General features: G+C 44.0%; 1 protein-coding gene across 4 annotated transcripts in view; it reads right to left on the bottom strand.

The window, feature by feature from the left end:
• Positions 1 to 23,259, bottom strand: part of CORIN (corin, serine peptidase) — a 1,135,185-nt gene that overhangs the window by 103,268 nt on the left and 1,008,658 nt on the right. The gene's annotated exons all lie outside the window — the stretch shown is intronic.

Genomic DNA, 23,259 nt, shown 5'->3' with positions numbered 1-23,259 from the left:
AATGCACAGGAGCTTTTCTCAATGCATTTTCAAAATGCCTCCGTCTACTATATGCCAGTACTCTACAAGTGTAAAAAACATGTTGATACTGATTGTGCCCACACATCCATTCTGGTGCACCTATATATGCCAGCACTCCCCTAAGAAAATACTCAGGTTTGCTTTGTACATAATGGCAGTAATGATACTATAACACGTGTTCATGCTGGCTCTGCCAATATATGTCAGTATCCCCATATAAGAACATGCTCCTGTTTGCTTTGTCTTAATGCCAGTACAAAAAGTCTTGCATGCCTACACACATTCATACATATATACAATCCTCACACACACACAAAAACTTTTTTTTCCTTAAATGTTTCCTGGACTCGCCAAGATGCTGCTGGTTCGTGACATGCGCACCACAGGCATCGCTCTCTGGATCATCTGGGCAATGAGTGGATTAGCTGGAGAGTGACCCCTGCTTCTCCGGATGAACACAGGCATCTACAAATGCCCACTCAGCAATGCTGAGTGGGCATTTTCAGATTTTAGGCGGGCCTTGCCTGCTCAGGCCCTACCATGTCTATGCCTCTGGTTTTCAGGTCTCTGTTGCTCAGGATTTGGAGAAGGTAGCATGTTCTATAGGTGAGTGCACTACATGTACTTGTTGAGGCCAACTGACTACTTTCAATTAAGTCAGAGAACAATCTTTTAGAGGAAGCCATCAGAACATAAGTTGTCTGTCAACTGGGCAAAAGTGTGGGAGGGTTGGAACGAGGAATTTTGGTTTCAATGCTAATATCTGGTGTATCCCAAGTTGCCTGCTGTTACCCCTTAAAGAGCACCTAGACTGGTCTGTTATATGAATCTTTCAGGCAACATAACTACATTTCTACATGCAGTCTTGTTCCTTAGTTCCTCGTTTCTTAGGTCTGAGGATCAACTCCTCCTTGTAATTCCTAGGATGAAGTACAGGTCCAGAGGAGATCGGTGTTTCTCAGTGACCGGACCCAGACTGTGGAATAGTCTCCCATTATATCTGAGACAAGCGAACTCCTTGATGAATTTCAGAGCAGGTCTCAAAACGTATCTTTTTAAATAAATCTATGATCCTGTATTACTTTCTGTCTGTGTGGTATTCAATTGACCCAGTTGGTCCTCTTGGCCCTCTGAGCTCTATTGCTTTGTTCCATCTGCGCCAGGATACGATTTGGTTTGTTGTGTGCACGTTTACAAATGTTTCAAAATTCAAAAAATTCAAAATTCAGTCTTGTGAAATGGTATAGTTTACATATGAAACACATGCAAGTGGTTTTAGGCGCGTCTTTAAAAAATGTTGATTCAAAAGTACTAAACCTCCTTTTCATCGTTACATCTCTGGGCATAACAGAGATAAAACATGTAACCACCTTCCGCAACCCATGTACCTCCAATACCTTGGGCTGGAACACCATTTAAAGATGGCAAAATATTAACTTAAAGTGCATGCCAGTGTTTATTTAAAATAGTGTTCTGAAAGTTACTTGAATTGTATTGTAGTTTTCATTTATATAGCACCTTTTACCATTATTATAGTCTCAATGCGCCGGTGGTGGGAACGCCCTTGGAGACGGAAAAAGGGAAGGGGGGTGAGTAAGTGGGAATAAGCTGGAAAAGTGCAAGAGAGCAGTGATGTGCTGCTGGCAGCCTCAGCCCGGTGGGTCCGTTGGCTGGGCTTGGGGTGTTTTATGGTCAGTAGTCGTAGTGTGCTGTTGTGCGAGTCTATGTGTGGTTTGTTTTGTTGTTGCAGTGTAGTGAAGTTTTTGCGGTTTGTTGTGTTGTAGGCTTGTGGTTGTGTTTGGTTAGAGTTTGGGAGGTGTATGCAGAGGGGTGAAATTGTTAGTGGATCGGTTAATTGGCATTGCCGTCTTTGCAATTATCTTTAGGTGTGAAGCTTGCTTATCTTCAATATCCTACCTAGATGTGAGGCAGGCTAGTGCTCACGATTCCATCAAAGTGTGACACTTGGTAACATTCACTGTTTCATTTAAGTGTGGCGCATGCTAAAATTTACATTTCTATCTAGATGCGATGCATGCTAAAGTTAAGAATTCAATCTACTTGTGGCACATGCTAACATTCACATTTCTATCTAGGTGCGACACAGGCTAAAGTTAAGCATTCCATCTAAGTTTGGTGCATGCCAACACTCACAATCCTATCTAGATGTGAAGCAGGCTAAAGTTTAGCATTCCATCCAAGTTTGGTACATGCCAACACTCACAATCCTATCTATATGCGAAGCAGGCTAAAGTTTAGCATTCCATCCAAGTTTGGTACATGCCAACACTCACAATCCTATCTATATGCGACGCAGGCTAAAGTTAAGAATTCCATCTAAATTGATATTGTGCGCATACTGAACCATCTCAATTCTTACCTTTACCATGGGAGGCCCACCTTATTTTTCATCCATGCGCGATACCCGTCCATCCCTCAAGACCTTCCAGTGCGATTATGGGCTAGTTCTTGATTGCCTACCCAGAGTAATGCACAAGTAACCCCCACCTGGCCTTCTGGCATGAGACATGGCCATGGCAAAATTCCATCCATGACAATTCCCTGCAGTACATCCCAATCTGTCCGAGTGCGATGGTGGTGTTGTTCTATCACAACCACTGAGTGTGATTTGCCTGTTTTCCTCATATACATGCCAGGTGCAGCGACTGATCAATCCTGTGGCATTTCATAGTGTGAAAAAGATATGAAGGACTTTGTTTCAGCTGATGGTGCTGGTGGGAACCGAGGTCAGGATTGGTGTTTGATAGTGTATGTGGTCCTTGGATCACTTTGAGCTACATTTATCAAGCCTTGTAATCTAACTTGGTGCTCAAAGTGCCTGCCAGTGTTTTTTTAAAGCAGTCTCCTTAAAGTTAGTGGCCCACAATTAGGAGTGAGCTGGTCTGGAAATAAGGTACTGCTAACAACATTAACTGGACCAGCTCAATCTGAGTCTGCTGGTAGGGACTGTGAATCACCGGCAGGCCTGACCTGCCGGTTGTTTAGACCCCTACTCGCAGATAATTCACTGAAGCACCAGCACTGTTACCAACGGTGCCAGTGCTTCAGTGTTCCCATTCCCACGGAGTCCTATTGGACTTCACAGAAATGGAAACTTGCCGTTCTGCTGCTTCCCGTAATATCCCGGTATTCGGGCTGCAGAAACGGTAAGCCAAGGTTGCCAGTAGGCAGCTGGCACCAACAACCTCATAATGAGGACCAATAACTTAATTGGAGCTGAAAAGACGCTATCGGTGTAATGAAAATGTCTTAACTAGGTTGCCTTCAGCCACACAATGTATAAACAGTATGCATGTCCTTCACCAAAGGCCTGTTAAAAACAAGCAGTGACAAAGCCAACATTGCTATCATATACCCAGGTACTCTCACAACTTTGCAGCTTCTACTGTCAATAGCCAGTTAATACCATTTCGGCAGTCCCAGGCAAGTGCCTTTCTCATGCCTACACAATAGCCAAAACTGTTGCCATTGCCAATGCTTGTTTTAATCTAAGGTGCAGACTGACTGAACATAGAAGCAGACTTTCCAAGGGCTGTGAGTATGGGAAAAATGCACCTTGGTTAGGCCATTTATATTGACTGACATTGAATGAGAATTGATTGAATTTGGATTAGGCAGGCTGCTATAATTTTCTACATACATGTAGCTTTGAATATATATATATATATATATATATATATATATATATATATATAGTGAAAGGGTTTGTACACTATCAGACAGAAAGTATACAGGCACACTATAATTTCTAACCAACAAAGCCTTCAGCTTTACGTACATGCTCATACTATGAAGAGCACATATGTATGCTACCTATTGAAGCTATATTTTTGTAAAAATAGAAAGCCTTTATATGATGTGTTTTTATAAATATTTGAACAAAGCATATGCAAAGGGCTTTTGTGTTGAGGGTACTAGATTGGCATTACATTCTACAGTGTGGCAACAGATTGTGAACATACCGACATCTGCCCTAAGAGTAATAACAAAATAGAGTGATGTAATTGTGGGATATGATCACATGTGTGGAGGGTAAAGAAACTGGTGGGAATGGTACCTGCATTTCCATTATATGAAACTTTCCTCCCTTTTGATGCCTTCGCCATGCCCATATCTTACTGGCCCTATCGTTTAAAATGTTTCCACAAGTCATAGCGGACTAGAGCATATGGCCCTTAGGAACTTGCATATGGAATGGATGGGATTACACCAGAGTAATTCTGAGTCCAAATAACAGAACCAGCTCAGGAAGATGGCAAAGTACTGTTTTATTAACAATTATGTAAAACAGGGAGGTTACAACGAACATCAACGGACGTATGCTGAGTCGCTCAATAACCTCTTCACACAATGTTTTTTATATGAAATATATGTCAGAGTGACGTCATACTATGTGGCAAAAGTGAAAAACCTATCAAGGGTTGGTATTGGTTAAGGGAGACATCTAAGTATACTTTTCTATAGGAGCTAGGATTGTTATTGGCTGCTCTTTATCAGGTGGAAAACCTATGCCTACCTCTAAAAACATGTAATTTCAGAAACATTAGATACACAGTTTTTCATTGGTCTTCAAACTATAAGATCCTTTGTTATATTGGCTAATACAATTAGTTGGCACGTTTGTGCATTGTCTGGAACATTCGGTTAATTTAGCAGCACGTAAGCTCAGACCCAAGTGCAATGAGATAGGGCATGAAACTACCCCACCAACCAATTAGCCCAGCATCTCTCATTGCCCATGCCTTTTGCCATAAAATTGTCTTTGCACTTAGCCTTGTAGAGCGTTCTCATCTTTGGGAATGCACGGGAGTGAGGGCACTTGCTATCGTGTCTGGGACTTCAAGTTCAAGCTCTAATTCCATCCTTGGATCACGTGACAGGAGACCACGATTTGCTCCATTCTGTAGGTTTTAAATGCTTTGAAGGAATTAAAACTTGGCATCCTTGGTGTTCTTTCTTGCACCTTAACAAGGGAAGACTAATCCTCTGCACGCTTGCTGCTTTGCAGAATAGATAGCTGACCTTGGTTGTTTCAGTCTTGACTTCAGGCCAGACAGCCTCTCCATGCAGCTCCATGAGCCTATTCTTGATGCGCCACAGTTTTCCATTCCCGCTTCATGGATTCTGGCTTACTAAATTCATGATACCAATGTCCAGTTTCTGTACAATGGTGGGTTCGCCTATATTCTATTCACTACTTATAGCTAGTTTCTAGGATGACTTAATCTACCTTACATTTCAGCGTTTGTATGTTCATTGAATGGTCGTTTTTTGTAGCACTTTGTGCATGTGTAATCTTTTTCTTTTAGAGTTGGAAGTTCACTTGATCCTTACTTCACCATTATCCCTTTAAGATCCATACATCATCTTTAGTCAGTGTTTCATGACACCGTGTACACTTCTTTATGATGTCATTAATGTATCCGTTTAGCTTCTTTTCATACTCCCTCTGGTTTTTCCTCCTGCAGGTTGTCATCACATCGAGGGTACATTCGGTAGGGTTGTCTCAATGGGTATCTTCTTTCAAACACTTGCTGCGGTATTGGTATTATGGCGGGTGTTAGGCACAGCACAGTCTTATGTTTCCAATACACGGGAGGCAGGGGGCGGGATCTCCTGCAGATGCACACAGCTCCTCTTCTACAGACTCTTGAGGGATTCCCCCCGTTTTCTTGGCAGAAAGAAATACTTGTTAGAGACATTAGGAACTAAGCCTGCACACCCAGGGAACTGCTGAGCTTATGACTTTTCATTTTGCTCTGGGTTAGTGTGTCAAGGACACCTGCCCTCCATTTTGTGAACTACACCAGTACTTACCAGTCGAGAAAATGAGCCCCTCATAGGGATCAGATGTGCATAAGAGGGTGTATGGCACAGGCCCCTCGCCTGAGGATGAAGAAACCAGAAGGCGTCAAACTCATCACCATGATCCGGTAGACGATTGACTCATGGTATTTAGGAGCCAGGGGAAATAGAAGACAGACTCTAAAGACAATAAAAGTAGTTATTTTGATATACAGGCGGTAGGAAGAACATGCCACAAGGCCTATGTAAGCCCCCTCAAAAATATGGGTCTAGCGTCTTGATGGGTTTAAGGGGAGCAGGGACGGGGTGAGGCGGTTTGTTTGGGTGTCAGAATTAGGATGGGATGCTGTCCATTTTCTTGCAGGAAACTGCTTTTAATAAACTTTTGCCTGTTCATTTTCTGAGAATGAAAACTGCTGTTTATCATCACGTTTACAGTAGTGTATACATAGAAATGTTTATCATGCAGGACATTTAGAAACATTTTTAAACATCAAACGCTGGTGTATATTTTCTGAATTCATATTGTAAAATACAGACATAGTGTGCTTAATTTTTCTAACAGCCTAACATGCCAGATAATCCTTACATACCAGATGAAGCATTTGTATGCTACCTATAGAAACTATATTTAAGCAAACATAGAAGGCTTATATATGATGTGTGTTTACAAATAGTTTAACAAAGCATATGTAAAAGGGTTTTGTATTTAAACTACCAGGTTGGCACTTCATTGGAGTTATGGCAATGGTGTCTATGCCAGATATACATGGATAATTAGGCAGGATCTTTGTAAACATTGTTTAATATCAAAAGCCGATAGTCTAACATATCAGATAATACTCACATGCCAGATAAGTGTTACTGTGCCAGAAGCATTTTTATGAAATGTAGCATGTATGAGAGATGTTTAAGATCCTCTTAGCATAAAACATTTATGCCGAGACTTTTACACCCAAGGCTGACAATCTTAAGTTCTGACATGATGAAATGTGACTAATCTAGAGGATGAAGATTTTAGAGCCATGCAGAGTCTAGCAAAGCCTGTCTAGAATCTATCTCACCAATTTACTTTTTGAATTTAAAAGGGTGGGTTTATAAGGTTTATCCTATCTTTTTAGTTATTATCCCACAAAGGAGGGCTTCTAACTACCCGTGAACCAGGCTAGACTAGTTGGATAGGCTTGGTTTCATGAAAATTATATCAGCACCCACTTCACTCTGCTCTCCTGGAATATACGGCTATGCTTGCTTTGCAGCATGCCTTCCTGGTCACGGTCTAAATGAACCATCTAGCAAGAATCCACAGAGCATCCTGGGATATACAGCCTGGCTCACTGTATGGCAATCTCCTCACTCCATCTTTCTTTCTTAATGCCCTCTTTACCCTCCCTCCATTTGCTCTCTGATGTGCTGTCTTTTATACATTTTTGCTGACTTGGATTACCTGAAGCTGTTGGTTCTATGTTGCACTCAAGGCTGCCAGAGACACATCAGCCATTTTGAAGTCAGGCAGAATCCCTTCCTTAAGCATCTATGCAGCTCCAGTATGCAAGCTATGCATCTTGGTCACCAAAACGTCTCTGCACGTCCTTTGGGATCCATGGTTGTGGGCAGCCTCTTGTTTCTAGATAGGACATTCTCGTGGTCGGGACCGACCCCATGCTGGTACCTCAGGCTGTCAATCAAGCTACGTACCACAGGCCAGAGACAGGCTCTTTCTGTGGTGACCATAAACGAGAAACCAGGTAATGTGCTAGGCAGGGTTGTTGCTAGGTCTGGAAAGGATCTGGGGCTATATGATGTATCTTGCTGTGGTATGACACAGGCAGGAATACTCAGGAACCGCACTAGAGCCAGTATTGTAGAAAAGGTAAGTCTTCTTTAATGTTACAGATTACAGTGGGAAAGTAAGATAGGAGATGAGGTGATGTGCTTCTGCTTCCCTTGGCTCTCTCCCTGCCAGTCCCTAACGGTCCTCTCTGGAATCCCTACACTCGCACCATTACAGGCCTCGCACCAACACTCCGAGCTCCACTACTCAATCACATAGTCACACAGCACAACATAGCATATATGATGCTAGGATACTACACATCCCCCTCCTTTGAAGAAAAGGAAAAGTATAAACATACATGTGTTAAAAGGAAACAACCCTCGAGGAACATTTCACCTTGTGTCCTGGTCTGCCCCCCAGGACCTCAGGGCTGCCACCCCCAAGCACATCCTGCTCTCTATGAGCAAAACACATCTAACTCACCTAACCAAACTATACAAAAGCTTTTCTCCTTCTGTAAGGGCCTGCCACGCCCAAACCCTGGACCTGTCACGTCCCGGCACAACCTCACCCTAATACAGGACACTCCCGTCGCTGTAATTAAAGCATACTCACTACATTCTATAAAATATCAAAGATAAAACACATGAGGAATAACTAAGGTCTGGATGAGACTCACCTAGCTTGTAACCATCCTAGCCAGTAACAACATCACCACCCCCTCTCCTCACAAATAACAGAAAGGAAAAATAAAGGATAGCCACTCACAACACAAAGATCACAAAAACACAACACAACCACAAAAGGCGTGGAGTGCAAAAGGCAAAGTGCACAGACACAACAGTGCAAACACAGGAACTTCTGGGACAAGTGTTGGAAAGATGAAAATGAAACAACTGCAGAATGTTCCCAAAAACTCAAATTGCACACCAAATAAGAAAAATGCAGTATATTGCTAAACATCAAATTTGCAAAAAAAATGAGTTTAGATGCACATGAGGTGAAAAGTTAAATGTGCAAATCCAAGCTCTCACAAAAATGTTTAGAATAATTATTAAAAACGGTTGTCAGTGTGGTTTAAACAACAAGTTTAAAACAGCAAGCTCCCCAAAAGAAAACCACCACACTAACATGACTCCAAAACTGTGCGCCGCTCCAAAACAAAATTATGATAGCCAAATCGCTACTCCTACTGAGGCCTCGTCTGGCATATAAGAAAATCCATTAACAGTGTAAAATTATCGACTGGCGAGCCACTACTCCTCTTGAGGCATCGCCTGGCGTCACAGAAAACCCATTAACACTGTAAAATTAACTCTCAAAACAGTAACCTCCACCGTGAGGAAACAAATTGTGCAAAAACCTACAAGCACCAAAATCTACTACATGGGCCCCGTGCCCTAAAACTCTAACGTAACAACTTGCGTAAAGACCTCCAACTACTTAATGGGCCCTTGCCCTGGCAACAACGCCACTACCTAGAACCAAAAGGTTTTAACTCTCTGGAGCACTCAAAAGTAAAGTGTCCAACCGCTGAAGGTTTTACAAACAGCAACCACACCTGGCCACAGTGCGGGAGCCAAAACCCCTTCATATGCATGCAACTCCAGAACAGACGCGTCACACAAGACACGTACACTACAACTACAAATGTGTCACACTACTCACGTGTACACACTACAACAACTACAAATGGGTCACACTACCCACGTGTACACACCAAAACATCCACTTCTCACTACATTGTAATACAATTGCAGAACCTGCTGCAAACTGTGCGCACTTTTGGGTCACAACCCAAAACTCCCAAACACACCCAAAGCTCCAATTGCATACAACAGCAAACTTCAACAAATAACCCGTACCGCAATTCCATGCTCCCACACATGCACTTCAAACTCACTCCAATAAACAAAGCATACATTTTACTACAAAATGCACATAAAAATCTCTACATTTCCCAAAACAGGAATGAGTTGCACCTTCAGCCATGGTGGTGATCAGTCACCATGCTGGGGCGCAATTCACAAGTTTACATTGTGAATCCCCAATGAACTGTAAAAACCAATATTGTGGACATAAAAATATTAAACTCCTTTACAATCATTGAATTATTCAAAAAAATACATCATGTGCTGCACATTAACACTCATGCATACCAAAATTTAAATTTCATCCACATTGCTTCATTTCTCCTCCACAAGCCCGTAGTACGGCATAAACTTCTAAAAATAAAACATTCATATCCCCATACATTTCATTACACTGTAGCATTAATTATAAATGTTAATCTGAAAGATAAACAACATGTTTCCTTCGAAATGCCTCCATAAAATGTTTTAACGTTTAACATCTCCTTTTTCCTTCGTTGACAGTCACATAACCGCAATCCCATCCTGCGTAGATGAAGGCCGCCCTCGTAACAGTACCTTAAAGCTTCCCCTGAAAGCTGCTGCTGCGGATGTCCAAAAACAAATGAATTGTCTTCTTTGCAGCACGGACGAAACTCAAAATCCGTCCGGAGCTCCAGCTCGCGCGTAACGTCACAACACACTGTCAGGATAACATTACGACCTTACCGCATGCAAACGGCAGTCACTGAGGCCGCTGCGACAGACAACTATCCCACTAGATCCAAAACTAGATCCAAAATTCCTTAAGCTTCCCGTTCCAACACCGCTGCAATCAGCGATACCATTTCTGTAAAGCAACGCTTCATCTGAAAGGAAACTCCAATACCCGCCCCAGCCGCTTCAGTCTCCTATTGGGCACCTTTATGTGCAAGCAAATGCTTCCGTGTACGTCATCACGCCGTTGTACGCCCGAAGGCCCTTTCCTCGAACGTCTTCCCCGAACTCTGTAGGCAAAGTCATGGCGCTGAGAACTTTTCACTGCATTCCAGCCCATCGGCAGTGGTGGAACGCAGGAGGGCAGATTTGGGCGCGCGCCACCCACAGCCCTCCAGGCAGCCTAAAATTCCTTAAATTTCACCCAGAATTGTCCATAGTGCCTGTGCCATGACCATGTGATACCCGTTCTCCTGCACATAAGGGTCGCGACGCCCAATGTCTGCATTTCTTCACTTCACGAAGCAAATGGTGCATCTACTCGAGTACGGCTCGGCTGCTGCACAATTTAAAGGCTGGTTTCCTCTCCTCTCCAGGCAACACAACAACTGGTTGCTCTACTCTCCGAGCAGCACAACTATTAGCAGGACTCCTCATGCCAATATCGTTTTCACTCCGGCTCGCATCCTGAAGCTCCCGTCTGGTTTGGACTGCTATAAAATGCTACTTTTGCCTGATGTTGCTGCCATCTCCGGTGCTTCTCCAGTTACAAACAGTCCAGTAAGGCAGCTCTTCACAACTCGTAACTAGCATCAGGCTCCTCTACCCTCCATGTACTATGGTCTCTGCCTCAACTTCTATGGACTCTGCTTTTAATCTGGTCCGACATCACCTCTGAGGCCTCACTTCTCCTTATCTGGATCTCCTTCTCCAATGTTGAACCGCTTCCCACTGTCCTTGGGGTTCTTTTTGCTCCTCGTCGCCAAATGATGTATCTTGGTGTGGCATGACACAGGCAGGAATACTCAGGAACCACACTAGAGCCAGTATTGTAGAAAAGGTAAGTCTTCTTTAACGTTACAGATTACAGTGGGAAAGTAAGATCGGAGATGAGGTGATGTGCTTCTGCTTCCCTTGGCTCTCTCCCTGCCAGTCCCTAACCGTCCTCTCTGGAATCCCTACACTCGCACCATTACAGGCCTCGCACCAACAGTCCGAGCTCCACTACTCAATCACATAGTCACACAGCACAACATAGCATATATGATGCTAGGATACTACACTATGCTAATGTCGGGTCTGTCAGGACTAGCTGTCAGGGCTAGCTGGCCTTTTTGTTGTAGTCCTGGATAGAAGCTCAGGGGCTACAACCAAAAGACCAGGGCTATAGCGCCCTATGCACCCCCAAGCAATGCCTCTGGTGTTAGGGTTCTAACATGGGGTCTCATTAAAGGTGTGAGTGTGGCAGTAGATTTGATTTCTTTCTCCATTTAGCTCACAAGGTTTGCTTATAGTCTGTTAGGCTGAGTTTGTCGGTCCACGGCACCGCCAAAGATCGCATGGATGAAGAAAGGGAGCTGGTTCCATCAACTATCCTATAAAGCAGTGCCCCCGCATCTTCCCTGCTCTGTGCTCCTACTGTACAACTATGCAGCATTTACAAAGCAGGAGGCAGGAGCTAGGCACTGGTGTGTGTGGCGGGGCTGATGGTGGCAACCAGTTGGGTGGAGCGAGCATTACAGCTATTGCTCCATCATCACTCCTCCTCTGCCGCCTACCTCTCAGGTGGGGGAAGCATCAGAGAGGCTGAGCATCTGCCATTAACCCCCCCCCCCACCCCCCCACACTGAGAGGAAGGCAGGAGGACGGGGTGGAAATGCACCTGATGAAAGAGACACCTCTCTGCTTGGTGTATCTCTGGCACTGCATTGGGGTTGTGGAGATGGAGAGTTTATTGAAATAAAAATGCCATCTAGCGTTCTATATGGAAATAAAACCCAGAACATTTAGGATAAATCGTACCAGGGGGCTAGAGAGAATTACAGGCCGGGGATACAGGGTGGTCACCGAAAGTTCACGATGATGGGTAAAGTTAAAGAAATACTAACATCTCACTGTTGACTTCGATGTTTCTGGGGCTGTACAGCGCCGAATATCACTCAGCTTAAAACCACATAAAATGACATCACAAGTGACTGCGTTTGCAGCTGGAGCCACACAAAAAAACAGACACAAGGCAGTGGTGCTCAAAGCCTATATGGATGAACTCACCAGAAATTCACTTTTTTTTATTTTTTATTACCCTCTCAGCTAGTCATTAACCACAACTTTAAAGGCTGTTTGCCATGCCACCCAGGCATTGCTTGTAATGTTTAACTAGGAAGATTATGGGTAATGTGAGCTTTGGTAGAGTGGTTCCTTGTGGCATAGGAGGCCCTGAGGTTATAATAAAGAATGAGCATGGCGGCAAAACAGAAATATAAGATGCTTTAAATTTCGCCACGCTATGTGAACGAGCGAGGTACACGTAAGGGGAGCTCCCACAGTATATGGGCACGTATTGCTTAACTGCAGTCCAGCCTGCACGCACTGGTTCTCACGCTTTTACAACGTTCAAATGAAACGTGCGCGCCACACGTCTGCTTCATATTATGATATCAACCAACCGAGCAATCATTTTCAGCTCCATTTAGATGACGGGCCCGCGGGCTATAAGTGGAAATGAAAGAAAGGCGAAACCGCCAGTCAGAGGCAGGAAGACTCCTTTCAGCAGGAGACTAATAAATGCGTGCAATGGCCCCTCTCGGACACCGTCCGAGTCTGTCTGGCAGATGGGAAGGATAGCGTGCCCGTCTGCGGGACTTTTCTTTGCTCAGCATGACGTAAGCAAACTCTATCAACGTGTGTCTGTCATCGGTATCTTCGCACTTAACCCCGTGAACATCAGAGGTATTCTAACCAGGGGGCGCGGGTCACGCGTGTGCTCAAGAGGACACAGGCACCTCCCCACCCGAAAAACAATCTCTTACAATGTTAATAACCTTTCAGCGCCACCGACCCATAATGTATTTATTTATTAAATTATAAAGCGCACACAGCAGCCTTCGGATGCTCGTGGAGAATAAGCAAACTCAAGCACGCGCTTTGAAAGGAGGGAACTGTGTTTTATTCCTCCTCCAGGTGACTTCCAATAGTTTATGGTGCATGCAGTTACTGACTAATATGTTGGGAATTTCAGTCGATCCCATTTGCATTTTGGAAGCCGCCATTGGTGTCTAATAGTGAACATTGGCTTCACTTGTCATTTTTCGTTTGGGCTATTAGGTGTTGCTTGCGACACCCATAAGCCAAAACTATTGCATTAGAGTACAGGTAGGGAGGAATGGCATATGAGGAGGGACACCCAGCCTCTAGGTGTTGTTTGGTTATTTGCCCACCCATTGACTGCCATGGCCATGCTGATTCCTATGGTCATTCCCATCCATTCCTGCCCATCCCCACCCAAAACACCTCCTCATGGGAACTCTTTGAGCTCACTTTGATAAAGCCTAACCATCAAACTCTGCACTCAAAGTGCCTGCCAGTGTTCAAAGCAGTCTTCTGAGAGTTAATTGCTTAATTGTAGTTGTAAACCCGCTGCTGGTGTAATACAAATGTCTTACTGACCTGCTTTCCGCCACTCGATTTATAAGTACTCTGCACGCCCTTCACTAAAGTCCTGCTAAAAACAAGCATTGGCAAAGCTAACACTTTTGGCTTGTGTATAAGAATTACAATGTTACCAGGCACTGCTATTGGATGCCCAGTTACTTGCACCATGTTGCACCTGCTACCACCAATGGCCAGTTAACACTGCTACGGCTGTTCTTGGCAAGTGCCTTTCCCATGCCTGCTCAAGAACTCAAACAGTTGGCATTACCAATGCTTATTTTATTATCAGCGGACATGGCAGAGCAGCCTTGCTTTCTGGGAGCGAGTACATTGGGCAGTGCTTTCAAGTACAGCCTGTGTTCTGATAAGGCTAGCGTGCACATTGCCTGGATGCCCGCTAAGACACCAACCGCTGTTTGTTTAAAAAAAAAGGAAACATACTTCGGTTTTCATCTGCTTTGCAGTCCCCTTTCTAGGACCGCCGAGTAATGAAGGCAGAAACAGACTAGTGTGGCTTGAACTTTGGAGCTATAGCAGTAAACAAGGGAGTGGGGTATGTTTTCGTTTACTTTTTTGAATCGCTGAGAAACATGTACTTTATTGTGTTAATAAGCATTTAATGAACCTTGGCATATCGTGCATCTGCTCTGGGTAAACCAGGCCGTGGTTTCGGTGGAAAGGGGAAAGGAAAGAGGATAAGAAAGCGGGAGTAGGATAGGCGTGAACAGACAAAAAACTGAAAGATACATGTACTTTGAGGGGAGGTAGTATGGTTACGGTAGTAGGGATGCATGTGTAATCGTTGCTAGTGGAGCAAACAAATATTGAGTGGGGAAAGACAGACTAAAACCTGTCCATGATGCCTACTCGTTTTCCGTGAGGACAGTTTCTAGTGCATGGACTACATGGTAATAAAGCAAGTCAGTGCATGGTTGATGTGCTCAAGTGGGCCCTTGAAGTGTGGCAGCTTCTTCACCAGATACAGGTTGTGAATGTTCTCCCCTCCCTCTTCCCTGATATATCAGAAGCATATCTGGGTGTGCCTAGCTGACTGAAAGAGGTGCCAGAGTCAAGAAACCCTCTTTCCCACCTGTTACAAGTGTACACGCCTCCTTCCCACATTTCTACATTTCTGGTTCTCCTCTAGATCTGCCCTTTGAGACATCTTCCTTATTGGCTCACATCTACTTGTCACTTCCCTCCCTTCATACTTATTCTTATCTCTATCCCAATTCTTTTTCTCTCCTCCTGTGCTCCTCAATGTCTTCAACCTTGGATTCTTTTCACCCTTCCTTCCTTTTTGTCCCCTTTCATAAAACTACACAATCTCTTCTTTGCAAACCCCATACAGACACTTAGGACAACTGCAACGATCATGGGGCAATCACAAGCTCCATCTGATCTCGACACTTTGACTTATTGCTATGATCTTGATCTGTTGCATGATAAGTGATTATATGATCAATCTCTTATCTATTATCTGTCTACTCATCCACTCCCTCTCTTTTCTCTCCTTAATACACATTGTTCTCCTCATTTTCCTGACCCTTCACTTAATTTCTACACTTTGTGCCTCAGACCTTTACTTCTAGGATGGATTGATATGCATTGATCTTTATTTTCAGGTTCTTGCCTCTGTTCTTCACTTGCTGCTTTATCATTTCCCTGTACACCTCTGTTTAATCATCTTTTTCTTGCTTTACCCTACTGTCTGAACATTCTCGAACACTTTTGCTTCAAGTGGCTAATCCTACTGCTTCTGATCCCTTCCTTCAACTCTTATCCCATTGGCTTCTTTTTCTTTCTTCCTCATGTAACTCCCCCTTATAATTCGTCATTGCCTGCTGGTATTTTTACTTGTTGTTTAAAGCATGCTATTATTCTACCTATTCACAAGCAGCCTTCACCTGATCGTACCCTTCAGTCTATCATCTCATCTCTTTTCTTCCCTTTCTTTCTAAACATTTGGAACATGCTGTTCACTCTCCGTTTTTTTCCCCTATCAGGAATCTAACTCTCTTCATTCTCTTCTGCAATCTGGGGCTCAGCCCCACTCACTCTATGGAGGGTGCTCTTTTACATATCATCAATTTCATCATGCAGACCAATCTTCTCTTCTTATTCTTCATGGCCTTTCTGCCATCTTTGATATGGTTTAACAGTCCTTTCTCTGTTCCTCTTTCTAACTTCCCTTGGACTCTGTGGTGTCGTTTCGTCCTGATTCTCATGTTGCCTTTCCAACTGCACATACGCTGCATCTTGGGATGGGGATTCTTCTTATTCCCTTTGCTTCAGCGTGCATAGGCTTTGTTCTTGGTCCTGTACTTTTTTTTTTATTTATACATTGTTCCTGTTTCTTCTATTATTCAGTAGTTTAGTTTTTCTGATTACTTCTATGCTGATGATTCTCAAACCTTTTTCTCGTTTTCCTCATTTTCTGATTCCCTTAATTAATCAATTTCTGCCTATCAGCCATTACGCTTTAGATGCTTTCTTACTCTCTTCATCTTAATCCTTCTAAAACCAAGGTTCTTTTTTTCCTGCCCATACACCTTAGGACTGCTCTCATCCTTCATCTATTTGCTTTCATCCAGACTCTGTCCACTTCTGCCCATACTTTAGGAACTATTTCTGGCTGGTCCCTTTCCTTTCCTCATCGCATATCCATTCCTACTGTGTCCTATTACTGGCAGCTCTACAATATTCATAGACTTAAACCTTTTTGTACCTTCTCGGCTACTAAAAATCACATTCTCGCAATGTTATTCTCACACCCTGACTCTTGTTCATCCTTCTCAGGGCACTGCCTGCCTATGCTCCTGCTTCACTTTAATCCATATTTAATCCTGCAAGTCACTTGCTCTGCCTGCTTCATCCCTGTTCCTCCATTGTCTCAGCTCTTGCCGCACTTCATTGACTTCCTTTTCCTGTCAGTCTTCAGTTCTGTTTCCTCTGCAGTTGTTTAAGGGTCTTTGCTCCCCTTTACCTTTTTTTCTCTGGTGTCATGTTATGCTCCTACTCTGACCCTAAAATATTCTGGCAGCACCTAGTCCTCCCTGTGCATAAATTTGTTTGTCCTCCTGGCCCTGAACCCTTGCAATGGTCTTCCGGTCTCTGTTCATTCTTGTTCTACTCGTTCTTCATGGTTTATCAGTTTTGTAAATGTTTTTGATTTCTGTAACTGTTTACTTAAATGTTGCACAGCGCTTTGGTGACAGACCTCTAAAAAAATAAAATCAATAAATAATCTGGGCATGTAAGGGTGAATGCAAGGAACACAAGAAGGGAAAGAGGAGGGGACCAAAGCATAATCTCGAGCCTCAAAGGTTCATACTCGTTTGGCAACTTGATAAGGGTTGAGAGTGACTGGTTACTGTTAGGTTATGTAAGTAAAGCGAAGTGATTGAATGGGAGTAGCCAATCAGAACTCCTCTAATTTAGGAGAATAGCTCCAAACTCCTTGTCCTGGCTCCGCGAGATAGGAGAAGCTCCTATATTTCATCACACAGAAGGTCACAGTAGGTGATGTAGATATAAGGGAGATATAAGTGGCCCAGGTAAGTGTCCTCCCCAAAGATGTAAGGGAGTCATTCCTACAATCCCAAACCACAAAGAACGCAAAGTTGGCACATCAATCCAAAGACAACACAATGGCTACATCTTAACAGCTATTATAAATATATGTGTTGGTTGACCTATACTAAAGAGTACAGACCTGTAATGGAGCATAAAAAATGAAAGCGGTTTTGCAATATAAGGAATATATGAATGTCTGCAGATGTGCAATGGAGCCGAAAGGATAAAGGAGATTATAACACATAAATAAGATAAATGTGGTTACTGTGTAAGTGCACGAGCTGGTGTGAAATTCATGAATCACTGAAACGTAAGTAGTAAGTCAGTCTACGGTGCTCCACGAACAAATAATTAAGCAATATAACCTGACCGTCGGGGGCATTACCGACTCAGGTAATGCCCCAGGGCCCATAGGTAAGGCCCAGAGCGAAGCAAGGGCTTTACCGAAGGCCCCAGGGCATTACCAGAGTCGGTAATGCCCCCGACGCAAGGGTTATATTGCTATTAGTACCCCGGCCCGCAAAAATTGCATGACCGGGGCACTAAAAGCTTTTTTTTTGTCCCGAAATGCTGTGGCGTTTCGGGAGAAAAAAAATAAGAAAATGGCCGCCGCCATGGAAAGGAAAAACTGAGTCCGTTTTCCCTTTCCATTGCGGCCATCGGGAGCGGACCCGCAGGAAACACAAGTGTTCCCAGCGCGTCCGCTCCCGAAAAAGGATAAAAAAGAAGGTAAGTGGGGTTGGGAGGGCAGGAGTGGGATGGGGGGGGAGAAAACAAAAAAGAAAAACTAAAAAACCTACCTGCGTCCCCGGTGAGGGACGAGGGAAGCCTCCAGCCGTGTGGAGGTGCGGAGCGGTGGTGGCCCCGCTCCAAGTCTCCACACGGCTGGAGGCTTCCCTCATCCCCCGACGGGGACGTAGGAACAAGAAGGTAAATTGGTGGGTGGTGGGAGGGAAGGGAATAAAAAAAAAGACTTACCCGAATCCCCGGCGGGGGGCGAAGGCAGCCTCTCAGCCGCGGGGAGGCTCGGAGCAGAGATGGCCCTGCTTCGAGCCTCCTCATTGGCTGAGGGGCTGCCATGCCCCCCGCCGGGGACAAAGGCCGTGAATCCTGACGGAGGGATTCCCGGCCGGGTTAGGACCCGGCGAGAGCCAATCAGAATGCGTGTTGCATTCTGCTTCGCTCTCGCCGGGTACTAATGATAATTAGGACCCATAGAGCTGTGCAGCAACACGTACAATGGGCCTGATTCCCAAAGCGATTGTCCCCAATGGAACCTCCCAGCTCAAGGTGACTGCACAATACTTGCACCCAAGCCTTTCAAAGACTTGATATTCAGAATTGCAAAAATGACTCTAGAACGACCTCACTCCATCAGGGAGCATGTTTTTTGGGGACCTTTGTTTTGAAGATTATGTGTTAGGTTTTGAATATGATGCAGGCTTTCTGGGCGCTGCCCTGTAGTTTCAGCGAGATTTGGGTGATTAGTTGTATTTATTCCTAGCCTTTGCCAAGGGATTATATGTCCCGAGTTCTGTCCCTAGGGGATAACAATCTTGCACACTTGCCAGTGCTGCTGTGTGATAGTAAAGCTGCCTGTCCCGAGTCATAGAAATGACTCTGCTTGGCTTTTTTTGATCACGTGTATGTTGTGTCTGAATTGAATTCAGACACGTCTTTTTGGAAATGTGTGTTTTAAACATGGTTGTCGGGGTGGAAGCCTAAGGACCTTAGGCCAAGTATAAAGCCAGGGGAGAAGGCTTGGAGTCTTCTGGCTGATAGCCAGGTGGTTGGCATTACAGTGGTCTAATATACAAGATTGAGAGATTGCCTGCAGAAAACATGTTCCTGAAAACGTGTTCCTTTGCCTTCAATGGTACTACTTGTTCATGTAAACAGCCACGTGCACATATCATTGGAAACCCGGTTGTTCGATTACTTAAGAGTAATAGATGAGTAGCTTTGAATTATTCATAACCTCTGGCAGCCACGCCATACACTATTACAGTCCATTGTTGCTCAGCCTACGGTTTCATTATAGAAAGGCGAAGAAAATAAGTAGCTTATCCTTGGTCCCACACTAATAGGGCAGTGCAGTCCGAAATGGCAGGGCACATCCCTTCTGCAAGCGACCATTGTATAAGCAACCACAGACCTGTGCTGGCCTCATTGGTGAGGTGTATGTTTTGGCATAATCGGATTTAGCATCACTGAAGAGTGTTTAATAGGAAGCTTTTAATTGTAATCACTGGCATGTGCCCAATCATTGTTTTTGGCCACCTGTCCATGCTCTTGCCTTGGTAACGCAGCTTTACAACATATAGCTGCCTCTATGGTATTTTCATTATTAGTCATCTGGGGAATTTTATGTAATCAGTCACCTCCTTTATGTGATGCAATATGTGGTAGAACAAAGGCCGGAATATACCATTTCCAGTATGACTTTACATAACCCAGAAAAACACTAGCACCATCCGCAGCTTTACAGTGGGTGGAGCAAGGGTAGCCATTGGTTGCTTTCTCTGGGTCTGTAGCGCTATCCCTCAAGAGCCCCATGATTGTTTTCTCATATCATATGCATACGATTATGTCATTCTTTGTGATCATGTCCGCCATGCTAACTGTGGCTGATCCTAAACTTGCTCCACCCCTTTGCCATTTCTGTCAAATTTAGATGGTCTGTCATATCGTCCCGGGAGGATAGCTCAGCGGCAATGTGCTCGCCTTGGAAACAAGATGACACGAAGCAACACAGGTTTGATCCCCGGGTCCACGCTTAGAAACCTCTGGGTATTATGCGTGCTATGAATGCGCAACTAAGACATATTCCTGTAACAGCGCCTCGATGCCCCAGGGCTGTGTGAGCACTTTAAAAATGCAAATAAATAAATAAAAAATATTATGCTGCCATTATGATGTTGGCATGGGAGACAGTCAATACATTTTCTCCTGTGTTTTCCATCTTCACCTCTAGCAGCAGTACTTCTGTCGTCGTTCTGTGCATAAGGATCACATGTTCTGGGTAATCTTTCATGTTTTAACCACAAACTATGTTATACATTATTTGTGTCTATTATTTGTTAGATTTGTAGTTGTGTTTTGACCTGTGCTTGTAATGTTTTGCTTTACTTATTCTCTTACACATTTACGTTTTGGTTTACTATGCACTTGCTGCTTTCATGGGCTTGTGAGGCAATTGAAATGGGCAGGTAAAACGAATATACATGTTCAATTGACTCCTAGTGGCTGTAGTGCAAATTAAACACTAATGTTAATGTATGAAGTCATCTGGCATGAATATTAATTACCACACTGTCTGTGGTGGACTCTTTCTGCATGCTGTAACTCTCCCAGCGATTGGCATAGCTTGCTAGTTTGTAAACTGACAATAGTGATTTTTAACATTCACTGAGAAAGTGTATCTAGAACTGGTACTAGGTTATGCTGAACTGTAGAATTAAGAGTAATGGAAGCAAGGCCGGTCTTACATCAGATTGCACCCCAGGCGGGAAGCATCGTTGGCGCCCCCCCACCACATTCATCGTAATGCACCCCTCCTCCCCCGACTGGCTCACGTCACTGCCAAACTACACCTCTGTTGTGCGACAAAACCCCTCCTCAATATGAATAAATAATTTCTATATAAATGAAGCTAGTTTCATTACATTGTAATTGAAGTACTTTAGAGAAGAATTCGAATGTGAAAATACAGCTGTTGCTGCCCAAGTAAATGTTTTTTCTGTCACCTGCTCTTAGGGAAGCAGTTTCAAACTGTCTGTACTGTACACTGCAGTGTGACCAGCAGCCTGCAGGGGTCTGAGGGCCCACTGGCCCTGTGTTGCAGCCAGGTGTTCTGTTCGTACCACCTCACATGTATTTCACAAGGGGCAATACTAGACTAACCATGTGAATAGTTTTCTGATAGTAGGTTATCATTCCAAGATGTGACAGATGGAAATGTGAGGAGAATGCGGTTTTACTTTGTTTCAGGTGGCGACAACAACTCCAGGCAGCGATAAACAGAGGCACTATCACAGCACTCGGGGTCTGCAGCGCTAGGCAAACACACCAAGACAAGCTGGTTCCCAAAATCTCCCAGAAACTGGCATATTATGTCGATGAGTATAACCTGGCTGACTGGCAGTACATGTTGCAAACTGTAGTCTCTGTGCCGTGCTTGATCTCCAGGCGCTTGGAATTCCCACCTCCCACTTGAGCTGGCATCCCTTCCTTATTGCCAACAAATGCCCAGTCCTTAATACAGGTCATACATAAAGTAAGAAATAGCCATCTTAAGACAACTGAGCATGCTAGAACGAGTGCAAATATTTTTAAAATAGATGGGATAACAGACACGGACAACATAATGATAAACTATACAATGACGCCAACCGATTTAGCCGCTCCCATCATGCCGAGTATAAAGCTTATTAAACGTAGCCCCTATACGCAAGACAATATCACCACTGCCCCTATATGCCGAGTAAACCTCATCAAAAGAATGCAAGTAAGTAGAGGTATCACACATTTTCATAGTTCGACAACATCTGCAGTTCAGTGACCTAGTCCACCTGGGTGCCTAAAAAGATACCGCTTTTTAATGTCACACACTTTAAGGGATTATGCATTGCCTATTCTACATTTTCGGCATTTTACACAAATGTGCATTATTTTTTTGTAACACAGGCAGAAATTAATAATGTGGAATACGCAGTTTAGCTACCTGTAGTGGGATTACTTTTCAAAAGGAGCTCTATAAGAACAGAGGGATAATAATGATGACTTGGTGCCATACCTGCCTAACCTCCGGATTCTCCGGAGACTCAGGAATTTTAACCATTTCTCCGGGTCACCAGGAAAGACCCTGGAATATCATGAATTTTGGGCAGGGACAGCTTTCACTGATTACTTTTTTTTGTGGTTTGTTATGCTTGCAGGACTGCACTGCCATGGACTCCCTGCCCGAGTGTGGCTTTGTCTCTGCAGTAATGACTTTAACGTTTCCAGCACATTGGCAAAAAGAATGCAGGTGAAGCAAAATAACGCGCGTTTATTTTGCTTCAACTTTCATTATTTTTTGCAGACTTTTAATGCAAACGCGCGTTTCTTTTGCTTTCTTTTTGCCCAGGTTAGGGTGGACTCCGCCCCATTGAACCACAGCCATCAGGTTTTCCAGTCTGGACAACTCACCACTGCACTACACTACACTGCCACGGACTCCCTGCCTGAGTGTAGCTTTGTCTCTGCAGTAATGACAGGAACGCTTCACGCATTGGCAAAAAGAATGCAGGTGAAGCAAAATAACACGCGTTTATTTTGCTTCACCTTTCATTCTTTTTTGCCGACTTTCAATGCGAATGCGCGTTTATTTTGCTTTCTTTCTTTTTGCCCAGGTTAGGGTGGAGTCGGCCCCATTGAACCACAGCCATCAGGTTTGCAGTCTGGACAACTCACCACTGCACTATATAACCTGATGAAAAACAACTAAGGTGAAATGTCCAATTTCGGTACTGCAAAATTCAGGAAAAACCTTTGTATGCATAAATCTCAGGAATTTTGATTTTCAAATGTAGGCAGGCATGCTTGATGCACTGCTCGACGTAGCGTTTCACGCTGGAATCCAGCGGCTTGATTCCAATTGCTCTAATAATGGACGTCTCTGTTATTACACACTCGTGCTACTAGTGCACTTTGACAGAGATTGTTTGCCAATCTCTGTCAAAGTGCACTAGAGCAGTGGGGAACTCGCGGACAAACACGAGTCGGCCCAAACACTTACCTGATGTGCTGCTGCTGCATCCACCAGTCGCTCCTCTTTTCCGAATTGCGGGTGTGCCAGCC

Source organism: Ambystoma mexicanum, chromosome 6q, assembly GCF_040938575.1.
Source record: "Ambystoma mexicanum isolate Mex_15411 chromosome 6q, UKY_AmexF1_1, whole genome shotgun sequence".
NCBI classification, from domain to species: domain Eukaryota; kingdom Metazoa; phylum Chordata; class Amphibia; order Caudata; family Ambystomatidae; genus Ambystoma; species Ambystoma mexicanum.
Note: the sequence above shows the minus strand (reverse complement) of the source record. Positions and strands in the feature narration are given on the sequence as shown.